This window comes from Silene latifolia, chromosome 1 (assembly GCF_048544455.1).
Source record: "Silene latifolia isolate original U9 population chromosome 1, ASM4854445v1, whole genome shotgun sequence".
In the NCBI taxonomy this organism is placed as follows: Eukaryota; Viridiplantae; Streptophyta; class Magnoliopsida; order Caryophyllales; family Caryophyllaceae; genus Silene; species Silene latifolia.
The window spans coordinates 143,833,631-143,847,712 of record NC_133526.1 but is presented as its reverse complement, the minus strand read 5'-3'; positions in this window follow the sequence as shown (position 1 = coordinate 143,847,712).

The window sequence follows — 14,082 nt, the reverse complement described above, 5'->3', positions numbered from 1 at the left end:
ACGTAAATATTACTTCCAAAATCGTCCGTCAATTTTAAGTAATTTAATTAACCCGTATCGTCATATGATCAATTAAATAATCAATTAAGAGTGTTACCCTTTAGGTATGACCTAAGGGGATCAACTGATCACCACCGTCGCACGACAGTAATGTCAAACTCTAGTCAGCCAATCATTACCGATATGTGTGGACCAGTTGACTGTAAAATATTACTTTCCACATGTATTCTTAAAATGAGACTTAAACATGTGATCATCATGATCGACAGTTATGATCGCAATATTGTCGGAGGACATTTATTCCAACCAAATGTACCTCCACGACATGTTCTCTCACGATCTCCTCAACACGATTATTAGTGTTGTTGCTTTCTTTCTCTCCTTTGTCCATGCTCAACGGACTCTTCAATTCTTGTCCACGCTCTTTGGATGATGACTCTTTTTCTTTATCAACCACGATCTCTTCTTCCTCTTATACCTCAATGTCAATAATCCTCTCATTTGACTTTGCCTTTCTCTTCTTCTTTGGGAGGGATTCTAAGGTTCTCCTTTTTCTCAAAGTCATGGCACTTGCATTCTCCCTTGGAAGGAATGTTGTAGAAGGGATTGAAGTAGAGTTCTTTTGGTTGCTCTTGCCAATTTCTTGCGAAATTTGGCCAAGTTGGATTTTAAGATTCTTCACCCTTGTATCACTTGAGAGTTTATCGGCATCCATTTTGTCAAACCTTCTTGTTGTTTCGGCTTGCCCTTTAACAAGAATTTTCAACATTTCTTTAGTTGACAAGTCATCTTCTCCTTGAGATGAGGGACCTCCTCCTTGTTGAAATTTTTTGTGGTTGCCTTGAGGACCTTGGTTCCCTTGATTCCCAAATTGGAAGGATCCTCCTTTTCCTTATTGAAAATTTTGGTTTCTTTGGTAATTCCGGTTTGGACCTTGTGAATTTTGGTTTCTCAAATGGTTGAATTGCCAATTTTGGAAACTCTTTGAAGTATCCCCTCCCCAACTAAGGTTTGGAATGTTTCTTGAGCCAATGTTGTAAGTGTTTCTACTTGGACCGTATTTGTAGTACCCAACCCCGGTAGGATTTCTATAATTATAGTTACCATGCCCTATGGCACTCAAATTCTCATGGCCTATCCCTGGCTCTTGCATGATGGGACAAGACTCCACCGGGTGTGGACCTTGACAAAAATTGCACTCCGCATTGGATCCTTGTGCTCCACCTACACTGTGATTGTTCCCTATCAAGTGAGCTACCATTTTGGTGAGATCATCCACAGTCTTCTCAAGTTTTTGGTTGGAGGGAGAGGGTGTTTCAATTGAGTTGAGAGTTTTTTACCCCTGGCTTCCTCTCCCATAGCTTCTTGTGCTTGCGGCTAGCCTCTTTATAATTTCATTTGCTTCCGCCATGGAGTAGTTGTCAACCTCTCCACTTGTAGCGGCATTCACCATTCTTTGGTCTTGTTGAGTAAGAACGTCACAAAAGTTCACCAATAGGCCGTCACCACTTAGCCCGTGGTATGGACATTGGGCAACCAACCTCTTGAACCTTTCCTAATACTCATACAAGCTTTCACTTGGATCTTATTCCGAAGAAGTGATGGCCTTCTTGGAATGGTTGTGTCTGGAATCGGGGTAAAACTTTTCAAGAAATGCCGACTTCATGGCCTTCCAAGTGCGAATTGTGCCCGGTGGAAGGTAGAATAGCCAATCCTCTGCCGCATCTAGTAAAGAGAATGGAAAAGACCTCAATTTGAATTGTTCTTCCGTGACACCATTGGGTATAGCACCCTCACACATCATGTGGAACTCGGAGAGATGACGGTTGGGGTCATCCCCCGCATGCCCATGAAACTTGGGTAGATTGTGGATAAAGTAACCCTTCAACTCAAAATTTGTATTAGCCCCCATGGGTGGGTAGGCAATGCATAGGGGTTGAGTATCATAGTTTCTAGCCCGGAGATCTCGAATGGTTCTTGTATCATTAGCCATTTGTGGATTCTTGACTTCTATTGGTTCAACTGAAATGGGTGTGGTATGTTCCTCTTCGCCTCGTTCTTCCCTTTGAGGTCGAGTATAGAAAGGATTTGTGAATAACCAAGAGTATGCTCCAAATTCGTCCTCGTCTTCTAAATTGAACTCACTACCTTGGTGTTGAGACCTAGGCATATACCTTTACACTAAACAAGATAGATTAGAACTACCACTTACTTTTAACAATAACAAGTAAGAACAACAAAGCATAAATCACAACTCAAGATCTAGTTACGTTGCCATCCCCGGAAACGGTGCCAAAATTTAATAGAGAAATACCGGTTGTCGTTATTACTAGAATTAACTATCAAATTAACAATTTATAAATCTAACTAGACTCTACTAACTACTAACAATAAAGTAATAATATGGTAAGCTAGCACTACTACAAATAAGCACTTGGGCCACGGCTAAATTCGTGGCGTAAGTGCTAAATTTCCGTGGCTAAATCATTTTGCCACGGGAATACCTTCTGTGACGCAAGTGGCCGTGGCAAAGAGATAGCCACGGGAAAAACAAGAACGTGGCTATTATTGAATTTTTGGCCACGGATTCTCTCGTGGCTAATAACTCCCGTGGCCAAAAAAAATTTCCCGTGGCCAAAAAAAAATTGTTGTGGCAAACAATAAATATGAAAATTAAATAAACAAAACGTAAAATAATTATTTTTTTCCACAATGGATATTTTATCATATATGGAACCGTGACAATCTACGTAATTGTTTCGCTAGTTACCTCGATTTATTTGAACGTTATTTGGTTTCAGCAGTCATGCATCTGTGCGCATCGGAGAGGCTTCCCACGAGGTCACCCATCCCCACTACTCTCACCTAAGCACGCTTAACTGTAGAGTTCTTTTGATGTGCTACCGAAATTGAAAGTTATCTTTATTGATATAATTAGCACTTAGAATCTTGTTAAATTTATGTTTTTTCTTTTAAAATTTTTCTTTAGTACTATTTAATTATAATATTTTTGCGGGAAAAACATTATTTTGGCCAAAACAATCAAATTTTCGATGTTAACATCCCGACTAATGATTTTGACGTCATTTGTTTTTTTGATGAAGTCAGCAAAACCATTTTCTACAAAAAGTAAACTTAATCTTATTTTCCTAACATTTTTTATTTCTTTAGTTTATCATCATTCTTATTTTCATTTCTCTTGTACTCATTTTTTCATATATATTTCTATCCAAATTCTATTGTATCACCGTCGTACCTGCGATATGAAAAATGTGACCATTGTTTTGTAAAATAATGACCACTTTTAATAACTAATGGTCTTTTTCCCCAAAGTAGTCACTATTAACCAAAAAGTAGTCACTTTTTACCCAAAAAAACACGAAAAAGACTGTCGTACAACAGAATCGCTTATTTTCCTAAACTAGATTCTCTTTGTTATGATTTATCGTTTGTTTTCTCAAAATGTTCACATTATTTGCACATATGACTTTAAGTTATTATAATTTCTATATTTTCCCTTTGATGCACTCATTTTCAATGAAAAAATTCTCCAAATTGAACTTTTATATTGATAATTTTTCCAATATGCTTTTTTTCTTAATTGATTTGTAGGAGATCTTTTTTTTTTTTTACTTTTATTTCTTAGCGCACTTATTTTATTTAATCAATTTTGTAATCTAATTCTTGTTTAATTTTCACTTCTAAAAGGAGAAACTTGGTGTAACTTGGTTCAACAACCACTTCCTAAGCACAAAGGTTCTCTCTTTCCTTCCCTCAACAATTACTCAACTAACAACTTTTGTAAGATGGTGATTACTTGCTCCTAAGCTAGAGTAGTTAATCCTACTTATATGGTCACCTAATTGAAAACCACAACAAGGCTTATACACAAGAGCATTAAGATCAATTCCAAACAAAAGAAGCCTAGATTAATCCTTTAGGAGGCTTAATCCAACTAACCCAAAGATCAACATGCAAAATCCACTCACAAAGATACAAACTTTAATCCAAATTCGTAAATATGCAAGCTTGCTACAAGGATTGCAATAGTAAGATGATTAACATGCAAGGTTAGCTACTCCTAACACATTAACATCCAACATAAACAAGAATTTCAAGGAAAATGCAATAATTATTGAGGAAAGATTGAAAGAGTCTTACAAAGCTTAGGAAAGTAGAGTCTACCCAATTACACCAAGCAAAAGGTCTAGCCTTCCATAACCGTAGATGAATTTAAGGTTAATAGAAATATTGACATCAAAATCAACCCAAAGATTACAACTGTCTCCAAAAATACCAAGTTCTTCCTTAACATACAAGTTTGAGATTATTCAATAATGATGTTTTTAAACTAGGTCTTCAAAACATGAACTATATATATATGGATGCACTCCCCTCTAGGTTAAACTTCATTTGGGCTTCCAAGAAATGGTTTAAGATGGACGATCAATGCTCAAAGGCTGAGGAGAATGCAGGCTGCGTCATCAACTGCAGGCCTGCGACAAACGGCGCAGGCTGCGTCAACAGACGCAGGCTGCGTCCTGGGCTGATCTCCGCTCCAAATTTCTTCTTCTTTTTAAGTTTGTTTCACCATTTGGCCTTCATGCTTGTTCACCAAGGGATGACAACTTCTATGCTAGCTTGTTTTAGGTCCATCTTTACTTAATTGGTTGCTTCGGGGTGTGGTTAGAGGCACTTGCTCGGGATTCCAAACTCTCCTCTCAAAACCATGCTCGACACATGCATTAAAACACGTTAATCACAACAACCAATGGGACGGGAAGACTAGTTCATTATTCCGACAAAAAGACCCTTAAATGAAACCAAACTAGGCCTAAGAAGGCCTTCTTGACTCGACACTTTTGACTCTATCAGGACATTTTGGTCTTGTAATGAGTTTTATACTCCTAGTATTTAAACACGCTATTTGTAAAAAGAGTAGGGGGGGACACTTGGTTCTTACTCAGATTAGAACACGAAATAGTAGGAGTAGTCAATAGATGAAAAACCCCATTTTATTCTCTCCTTATTAGTTTAGTTAGAAGTTAATCTAGTTCATTAATCCACTTCAAGTTTCAAGCAATTGTAATCCGTCTTTTAGATCTATACGATTCCAATCATTTTCTTTCTTATGGTATAATTTCCTTAATTCCCTCTTTACATTATTGTTATTTATTTTATGTTACTTATCTTATTAATTTCACAAATTCTTATTTAATTATGTTAAAGTTCTCATCTTTGTAATTTTTATTATGTTTATCATTATACTAATGGTAGTGGGTAGTCTAATTATTGCATTATTTGTGTTGTTTGTGTTAACCATATGGGAGTAGGATATGTCTTGGGTTTAAGGAGGAGTTTAGGTAAATATGAAGGATCATAATGAGTTGTTTCACTTGAATATGGGTTAAAAGTTGAGTCTTTGCATATATGCATATAAGGTGTTCGATGAATTGCTTGAATGAAAGTTGAAGTCATTTATTGATATGTTTGGCTATTCCTTGAGTGAAAACACAAAGGGGGTAGAATTAGATGACATGTTTGTGATGAGTTTAGCATAAAGTTAAAGCTTTAAGCTAAGCTTAAGAAAGGCCGAAGAGATTAGGACTAAGCCTTAACCAAAACCGTTACCCATTTCCCATTGACCTTTGCATCTCCCTCTCTCTACCTAGATGAATTCGAAGACCCAAGCTTCCAGATTGGATGGGATCGGGTGGGTTTGCCCTTGTTGGTTTGTGTTGTTTTCGTTTTGTGCTTGCAGGGTATTTTTGTTTATTTTTTTCTTGGCTTTGTCTATTTTGTACCATCATAATGCCAAAATTTCGGTTGATGACTTGCTTTTGTTTCCTTTCAGGTGAGTGTTCTAGGACTTCTCGACCCACTAGTACTGAGTCGGGGACCCGGAAGGAGGAGGATCTAGGAGAAGGAGAAGCAGTTGTTGTTTGACATTTGGTCCATTGCTACCTCTTTGCGGGTTTTCGATCAAATATTGATTCTTTACTCTTGTCTGTCGATTCTTGGTCGGTTGTTGATCTGGGATCATCATTGGGGCGATATACTGTAACAACCCGGATTATTCCACAAAAGAAATAACTTAATAATAGTAAATAATCAGAATTTAACAATAATAACAAGGTCTAGGTGGCGGAAACACCTGACCAATCCGAATCGATACTAAATCCAAAACCCAAACTAATACATTTTTCAAGGGTTCTCAAAACATAAATTAAACTCCTAAACAATTTATTAAGCTCGCATCGCACATTCCCCAAGCAAGCATCAACCAGTCAGCAACAATCTGAACAACCTGAGAATGGGGGTCGACAATCAGTCAGGAGTAACTAGATGCTCTCCCAGTAATGTTTACAACAACTGAATATAACCAAAAATCAATAACAATTGAAATGCAAAACCAGTAAACATGTGAGACTATATATACGCATAAAAAGTAGACATCAACTTAACATACAAACATGTTCTCAACACTAGACAAATGAAAACATGTCCTAGACCATATGAGTAATACCCCGTATTTTGGTAGCATTTATAATGACTTTAAGAATTAATTATGACGTTTATAATTTATAATAATAAATAAGACAAAATAATAGAATTAAATAATAAATAATGGGTGAGTCAGGATTTTACTTGTGGCCGTGTGTAGCCGTGTTCGACCATGAGTTTACTCGGTCAATATTAATAACAATAATAGTAATATTTATATATTAATAGTAGCAGCAACAACAACAACAACAACAACAACAACAACAACAACAACAACAACAACAACAACAACAACAACAACAACAACAACAACAACAACAACAACAACAACAACAACAACAACAACAATAACAACAACAACAACAACAACAACAACAACAACAATAGAATTTCCTAATTACCTTCCTAACAACTATAAATAGAGAAGAGGAGACCTTACCCTAGCATACACAATCATGAAAACTGAAATTGATTCACATAAAGGTGGAATAAGAAATCTAGAGGAAGAGGAAGGGATTTAAAGATCGTATAATCGACAAAAGGTAAGACCGTCTCATAATTTAACTAATTTATCTTTATAGCTTGTACACCGTGTTTAATAACAACCGTGCACCACCATACACGCCACCCAAGAACTGTGACTTCGACCATAGGCTAGTTTGGATCACCGTCTCTTCACTGACTCAGCCGTGACTGTCGACGACTGACCTGGGGTGGTCTATTGGGCTGTTTTCGTGGGGTGGTTGTTATGGGAGCCGTGTGATTGAAACGGGTATTTGAACCCTTAAACTTGACCGTCGTGACCTGAGTTAAGGTTGATTGGCCATGGGTGGTGGAGTCAACCTGGTGGTGGTGATTGGAGGGTTAAAGGCAGAGTCTTGGTGGCTGTAGTGGTCGGAAAACGTCAAAAACAAGGGTGTTGTTGGTGTTTGTGTAAAACCGTCTCAAGACCGGTGTGGTAGTTGCGTAGAGGGAAGTTAGACATTGCCATTGGAACCGCCGTGTGTCAAGGGAGGCTATGGTGGTGGCCAGTGGAGGTGTAGGTCATTGTATTGGTCGTGGTTGTTGGGTTTATACATAGTGGTTATGGGTTATGTTGGGAGGTGTCCGTACAGATGGGTCCTAGGGCAGGGGTTTGCGGCCTGGTGGTTGGGCTCGACGGACGACGTGGTAGTTGGTTGGGCTCACCGTGGTCGTGGGTGGTTGATCACGGCAAGAGTCACGGGTTGGGCGTGTGTCATGGGTTGTTTGACCGTGGTTTAAGACACGGGTTAAAGAGGGAATTCGTGGGGGTTTGTGGGTTAAATTCTTAAGACGGGTTTTGTTTTAGTAAATTTTATAATTAATAATAATGAATCGTAGTTAAATAATATTTTAATTGCGACAAAATTTATAATTAAATTATAGTATTATATTAGGTAACGGATTTGAGGTGGTGTATTTCCGATTATTCATTGGACTGCGTAATGGGATTTTAGCTGCAGAGGTAGGTTATCTAGTCAACTTCAATGTGATTTTGTGTTAATTGATATATGGGTGTCATTTGGAAAATTGATATTAATCGTTGGATGATTATTGATTAGTATTGTTATTGTTAATCGGTTATTGGATAATTCATGTGAATGGGTGTCTCGGAGATGTGAATGGGTGTATCGGAGATGTGAATTGGTGTGGACATGGCCCACATGCCGGTCTGTGGGCATGAGCCACCTACCGGTCTGTAGTCACGGGCCACCTGCATGCCAAGCCAATCTGTGGACATGCAGCAGTCTTTTTGAAAGCCACGCTCAGTGGCGTAAAAATGCTTTCGACCGCATAGTTTTAGATCGGTCGGTTTCGTCTCGGTAAAGGTCTCTAAATGATACAGAGATGTTTGGAGTCGCCACCAAGCATTTGTGGGATGCATGGAACCCGTTCGAATCCACTTTATACCTAGGTCAACCAAGGTAAAAAGCGGTGTTTGCCATAGGTACTAAAGATAAGGACTCGTCTCCCTTTAGCATCCTATCGCTAGAATAACTCTCGTACGCCCTGGATAAGGCCATCCACTATCCAAAGGTTATGAGTAAGGAGTGACGGTACGTATTAAGAAGCTCTTTAATCGAACACACAATCCCGCCCGCGTTAGCGGCCTCTACTGATCGATCGTGGTTGTTTAAGTGCAAGAGTTGATAAAATGGTTAAAATGCATGAATGCTCATCCAAAAGTCTTAACCTAACATGTGAGAATTTGCTAAGTCAGTTTGTTTATCCATGTACCAAGAAATTGGTGTCAAAGTTGGATTTAGATTGATTTCCATGTGAAACGGAAATTAAACATCTATTTACCAAATTCGGGTTATGATGCTTAACACGATCCATTTATTTGAAAAAGTGTGTTTAAAAGATGAAGTATGAAATGCAAACTCGTCAATCTGATCCGTCACGTATTCGGGTTAACCGTAATCGGGATCATCCTAGACAAGTACTAAAAGGAAGCAGGAGCAGTGCCAGGCAGCCCTATTAGGGCGCGAGCCTATTGGCAAGGGAAAGGGCTCTGCCCAGGTTTTTAAAATATGAAAATAGATAGCCTCTTGGGGCGCGAGTCAGACGACGACCCAAGGGGCGTCTCCTGGTTGTTAAAAAGGTGTTTAAAACTGTTTTTGTGATTAAATGATTTGCATGACTCGGAATAATTACTATTATCTTAGTAATATTAGCTGTCGGATTTGCAAGTTTGAAAAGTATAGTTTACAAATAAAAATGTAAAATGTTTTATATGAACTAAATATATTAAGTTCATTTGTTTGTTATTAGTCAAGTTTGCCATCGTACTCGGATTAAACCGACATGGTATAAGGAACCAAGGATGATTATGAATTATGACTAATATGTTTGAAAGCGTAAATAAATGAGGAAAATGGTAAATAAATGAAAAGAGTGTTATAATACCCTTTAAAATGTAATTAACCAAATAATATCACCGAGTTACGGATAAAACCGTCATGGTATAAGGAACTGGGAGGCAGCACTACGGAATGCTGCCATTGCTGACGGTAAGCTCAAGTACTTAACCGAGCCAATACCGCCAAACCCAGGCCCAAATGCAAGAATCAACGATATTGATGCTTATAGTGACTTCGCTATGGAAGCGGGTGCAATAAAGAACGTACTCATCTTTGCAATGGAAACCAATTTGCAGAGACGCTTCATTGCCCAGGGTGCAAACAAGATTTTCACCACACTCACTAACGAATTCTCAAAAGCACCGAGGATCGTTACATATGAGCATACCTGTCGCTTCTTTGATGCGAAACTCCAAAAGGGCCAACCGGTTAGCCCACACATTCTTCACATGATTGAGAATGTCGAGAAGTTGGAGGCACTTAATTGCAAAATCAGTGAGAGCATTGTCATTGACCGAATGCTTCATTTTCTTCATGATGATTTTGCCCTTTTCAGGGCGAACTACTACATGAATGACTTGAAAAAGAGTCCGCATGAGCTACACTCCCTTCTCGTACAGACCGAGAAGGATATGAATTTGAGTGGGAGCATGAAGCAGAATGTTCTCACGATTTCCAATAAAAGTAAGGGTAAGGGCAAGGCGAATGGCGACCTAGCTGTAGGTAAGCCAAAGTTTAAAAGGCCAGGAAACGGTAAGAGTGGGTCTGGTGAGACTAGTGGCTCACAGGGTAAGGCAAAGAGCAAGGGCGGTGACATTGAGTGCCACCATTGTCACAAGACTGGACATTGGAGGAGGAACTGTCCCGTCTACCGTGAGGACATCAAAGCAGGCCGCGCCGTTCCTATTGGTATGTCATCTTATATTCATATGATTGAGATTAACCATGCAAGTTTCGGAACTTGGGTACTTGATACTGGTTGTGGTTCTCATCTGTGTAATCATTTGCAGGGCCTAAGAAACATCACACCTCTCGGAAAGGGTGATGTGGACCTGTGAGTCGGGAATGGAGCCAGAGTTGCTGTTGTCTCGAAGGAAACATATGTAATCCAACTCCCTAGTGGTTTTGAGTTATTTTTAAATAACTGTTACTATGTACCCAGTTTATCTAAGAACATTATTTCAGTTTCCGTACTTGATAAGGACAGTTTTTCATTTTTAATAAAGGATAATAGCTGTATTTTCTCTTTAAATGAAATGATTTATGGTAAAGCAGTTTCCATGAATGGAATTTACATCTTAGATCAAACCACAGAAGTATTACACGTGAATAATAAGAAATTAAAAGTTGGTGACAAAGATCAAACCTATCTATAGCATTGTCGAATGGGACACATAAATGAGAAACGTGTAAAGAAACTCGTCGATAATGGGATTATTACCGCATTCGAATTTTCTACGTATGGCACGTGTGAATCATGTCTCATTGGCAAAATGACTCGAATTTCCTTCAAAGGTGTTGGAATGCGCGCTAGTGACCTATTAGGACTCATACATACTGATGTTTGTGGACCTATGTCAATTACCGCTAGAGATGGCTATAGATATTTTATCACTTTCACGGACGATTTGAGTAGATACGGATATGTCTACTTAATGAAGCATAAAAGTGAGTCCTTTGAGAAATTCAAGGAATACCAGAACAGGGTTGAAAACCAACTGGGTAGAAAGGTTAAAGCACTCCGTTCAGATCGGGGTGGCGAATATCTTTCAAATGAGTTTGATCAACACCTTAAAGACTGTGGAATCGTTTTGCAGTTAACTCCACCTGGAACACCTCAATTAAATGGTGTGTCCGAACGGAGAAATCGAACCTTACTTGATATGGTTCGATCCATGATGAGTCACACGGTACTGCCTGAATCATTATGGGGTTTTTTCTCTTTTGTCAGCTGCTCTTATATTTAACCGAAGTCCGACTAAAGCTGTCGACAAGACTCCATATGAAATGTGGAAGGGAACGGTCCCTAACTTATCCTTTATTCGGGTTTGGGGCTGCGAGGCTTATGTCAAGTGGAGACTTGAGGATAAGCTCGGCCCGCGATCGGTCAAGACATACTTTATAGGTTATCCAAAAGGAACATTTGGTCATTAATTCTATTTGCCTACCGAACATCGAGTTTTTGTTGCGGCTAGTGCGACGTTCTTAAAGAAACAATTTCTCGAGAACAAGACGAGTAATAGAACCTTCGAGCTGTCGGAGATTCCAGAACCAACAACCGAGGAACGGATGGAGGAAGTTGTTCCTCCAACTGATGACACGGTTAATATTCCTGTGGAACCTAGGAGGTCGGGTAGAGTCTCTCATCCTCCGATCAGATACATTGGTATGGTCGAGGAGAATGACGTTTTACTCCTAGAGAGTAATGAACTCGCTACCTATAAAGGTGCTATGGCCTTTTCCGGCTCAAAGCTATGGCTCGAAGCCATGCAATCCGAGATGGACTCCATGTATGAGAATGACGTGTGGGATCTTGTTGATTTACCTAATAAGGTAAAACCTCTACAGTGCAAATGACTTTACAAAATAAAGCGTTCTATAGACGCGCAACCAGATACCTATAAGGCACGACTAGTGCAAAAGGTTTCACTCAAGTGCACGGATTGCATTATGATGAGATTTTTGCACATGTAGTCATGCTACGTTCCATTCGGATAATCTTAGCGATTGCTGCATTTCATAACTATGAAATTTGGCAAATGGATGTGAAAACCGTCTTCTTCAACGGTTATTTGGAAGAAGAGTTGTACATGGTGCAACCCAAAGGTTTCATAGATCCTGAACATCCTAAGAAAGTATGCAAGCTTAAGCGTTCCATTTATGGACTTAAGCAAGCTTCTCGGAGTTGGAATCATCGTTTCGACCAGGTGATAAAAGAGTATGGTTTCACTCGATCGGTCGAGGAACCATGCTTATATATATCAAGTCGAGTGGGAGCAAGATTGTATTCTTGATATTGTATGTCGATGACATACTCCTGATTGGGAATGACATTCCTCTCCTATCTTCGGTTAAAGAATGGTTGAAGAACCATTTCTAGATGAAAGACCTGGGTGAGGCATAACGCATTTTGGAAATCTGTATCTACCGAGATAGATCATGACGGATGTTATCACTTAGTCAGGAGTCTTATTCGGATAAGATTCTTGATAGGTTCAGCATGACCAACTCCAAGAAGGGGAACCTTCCAATGACGTCTGGGATGCAGTTGAGCAAGTCTCAGTCACCCACGACGCCTGAAGGGATCGAGCGCATGAGTAGTGTTCCTTATGCATCTGCAATAGGATCAATCATATATGCCATGATATGCACACATCCAGACGTGGCATATGCATTGAGTATGACGAGTCACTACCAAAAGAATCCATGTACCTACGGTGGACTAAGGATTGGGTATTGACTTATGGAGGAGATACTAAGCTATGCGCAACCGGTTACGCATATGCTAGCTTCCAAACGGATCGAGATGACTCAAAATCTCAGTCCGGGTTCGTCTTTACTCTTAATGTTGCTGCGGTCAGCTGTAAGAGTTCCAAACAGAGTGTTGTAGCAGATTATACTACTGAATTCGAGTACTATGCCGCTTCGGAGGCAGCAAAGGAAGCGATATGGATGCGTCAATTCTTACAAGGACTTACGGTAGTTCCTAGTTCGAATGACCCGATCACCATCTATTGTGACAATAGAGGTGCCATCTTCCAGGCTAAGGAGCCAAAGTCTAGCAACAAATCTAGACATGTACATCGGAAAGCTCACCTGATCCGTGATTACGTGGAGCAAGAGGAGATAGTGATTGACAAGATTGCGACGGATGACAACATCGCGGATCCTCTAACTAAACCGTTGAATTATGATAAGCATGTAGGGCACGTTATTTCCATGAGAATTAAACGTGTACCTGAGTTATAGTAGTTGATTATGAATTCGATACGTTATCCTTTTCATATACTATTTATAACTACATCGTTTTATTATAATATTTTGTTTTTCATGTGGATTGTACTGACAACTTTGAACGCCACAAAGTAAACTGAATTACATTATATTTTGTTTGGTCTGTAATCGCCTTAAAGAGCTGATAACTTTGGCTATTATATTGTGCAGTCGATTGATGGTGGGTTCAACGAGCCATAAGTCAAATGTGTTGGACATGGAAATTTGTTTTATTTCCATTTTGCAAACAATGATTGTATGAATTTTAATGACTTGGCTTTCAACCCAAGTCATTCGGTTTATGGAATTTTCTTTGTTCTAAAAACTTGTTATTATTCACTTTTACATCAAAAACATAAATTGATTTGACTTAAATTGATCATAAAAGAATTACAACGATTGGATCATTGTAATAAGTGCATAAGCCATGAATTTGATTCCCCTTATGCTTAATTATCACATCTTATTTGACATAAGTGAGAACGATTGTAAAGTCAAATAGAGTTATTTGAACTCAAAGTAGGGAATTTTATAAACCAATTGAAAAATACCACTTATAACTAAGACTTTTAACCACTTATAAGACTCCATACGAGTTATGAGAGGTCTTAAGACCCTAAAATTGTATAAGACATGGATATGAATCCAATCCTTTATCTTATAAAGGTTAGTCTATCTTACTACTAGATTACAATGTCAT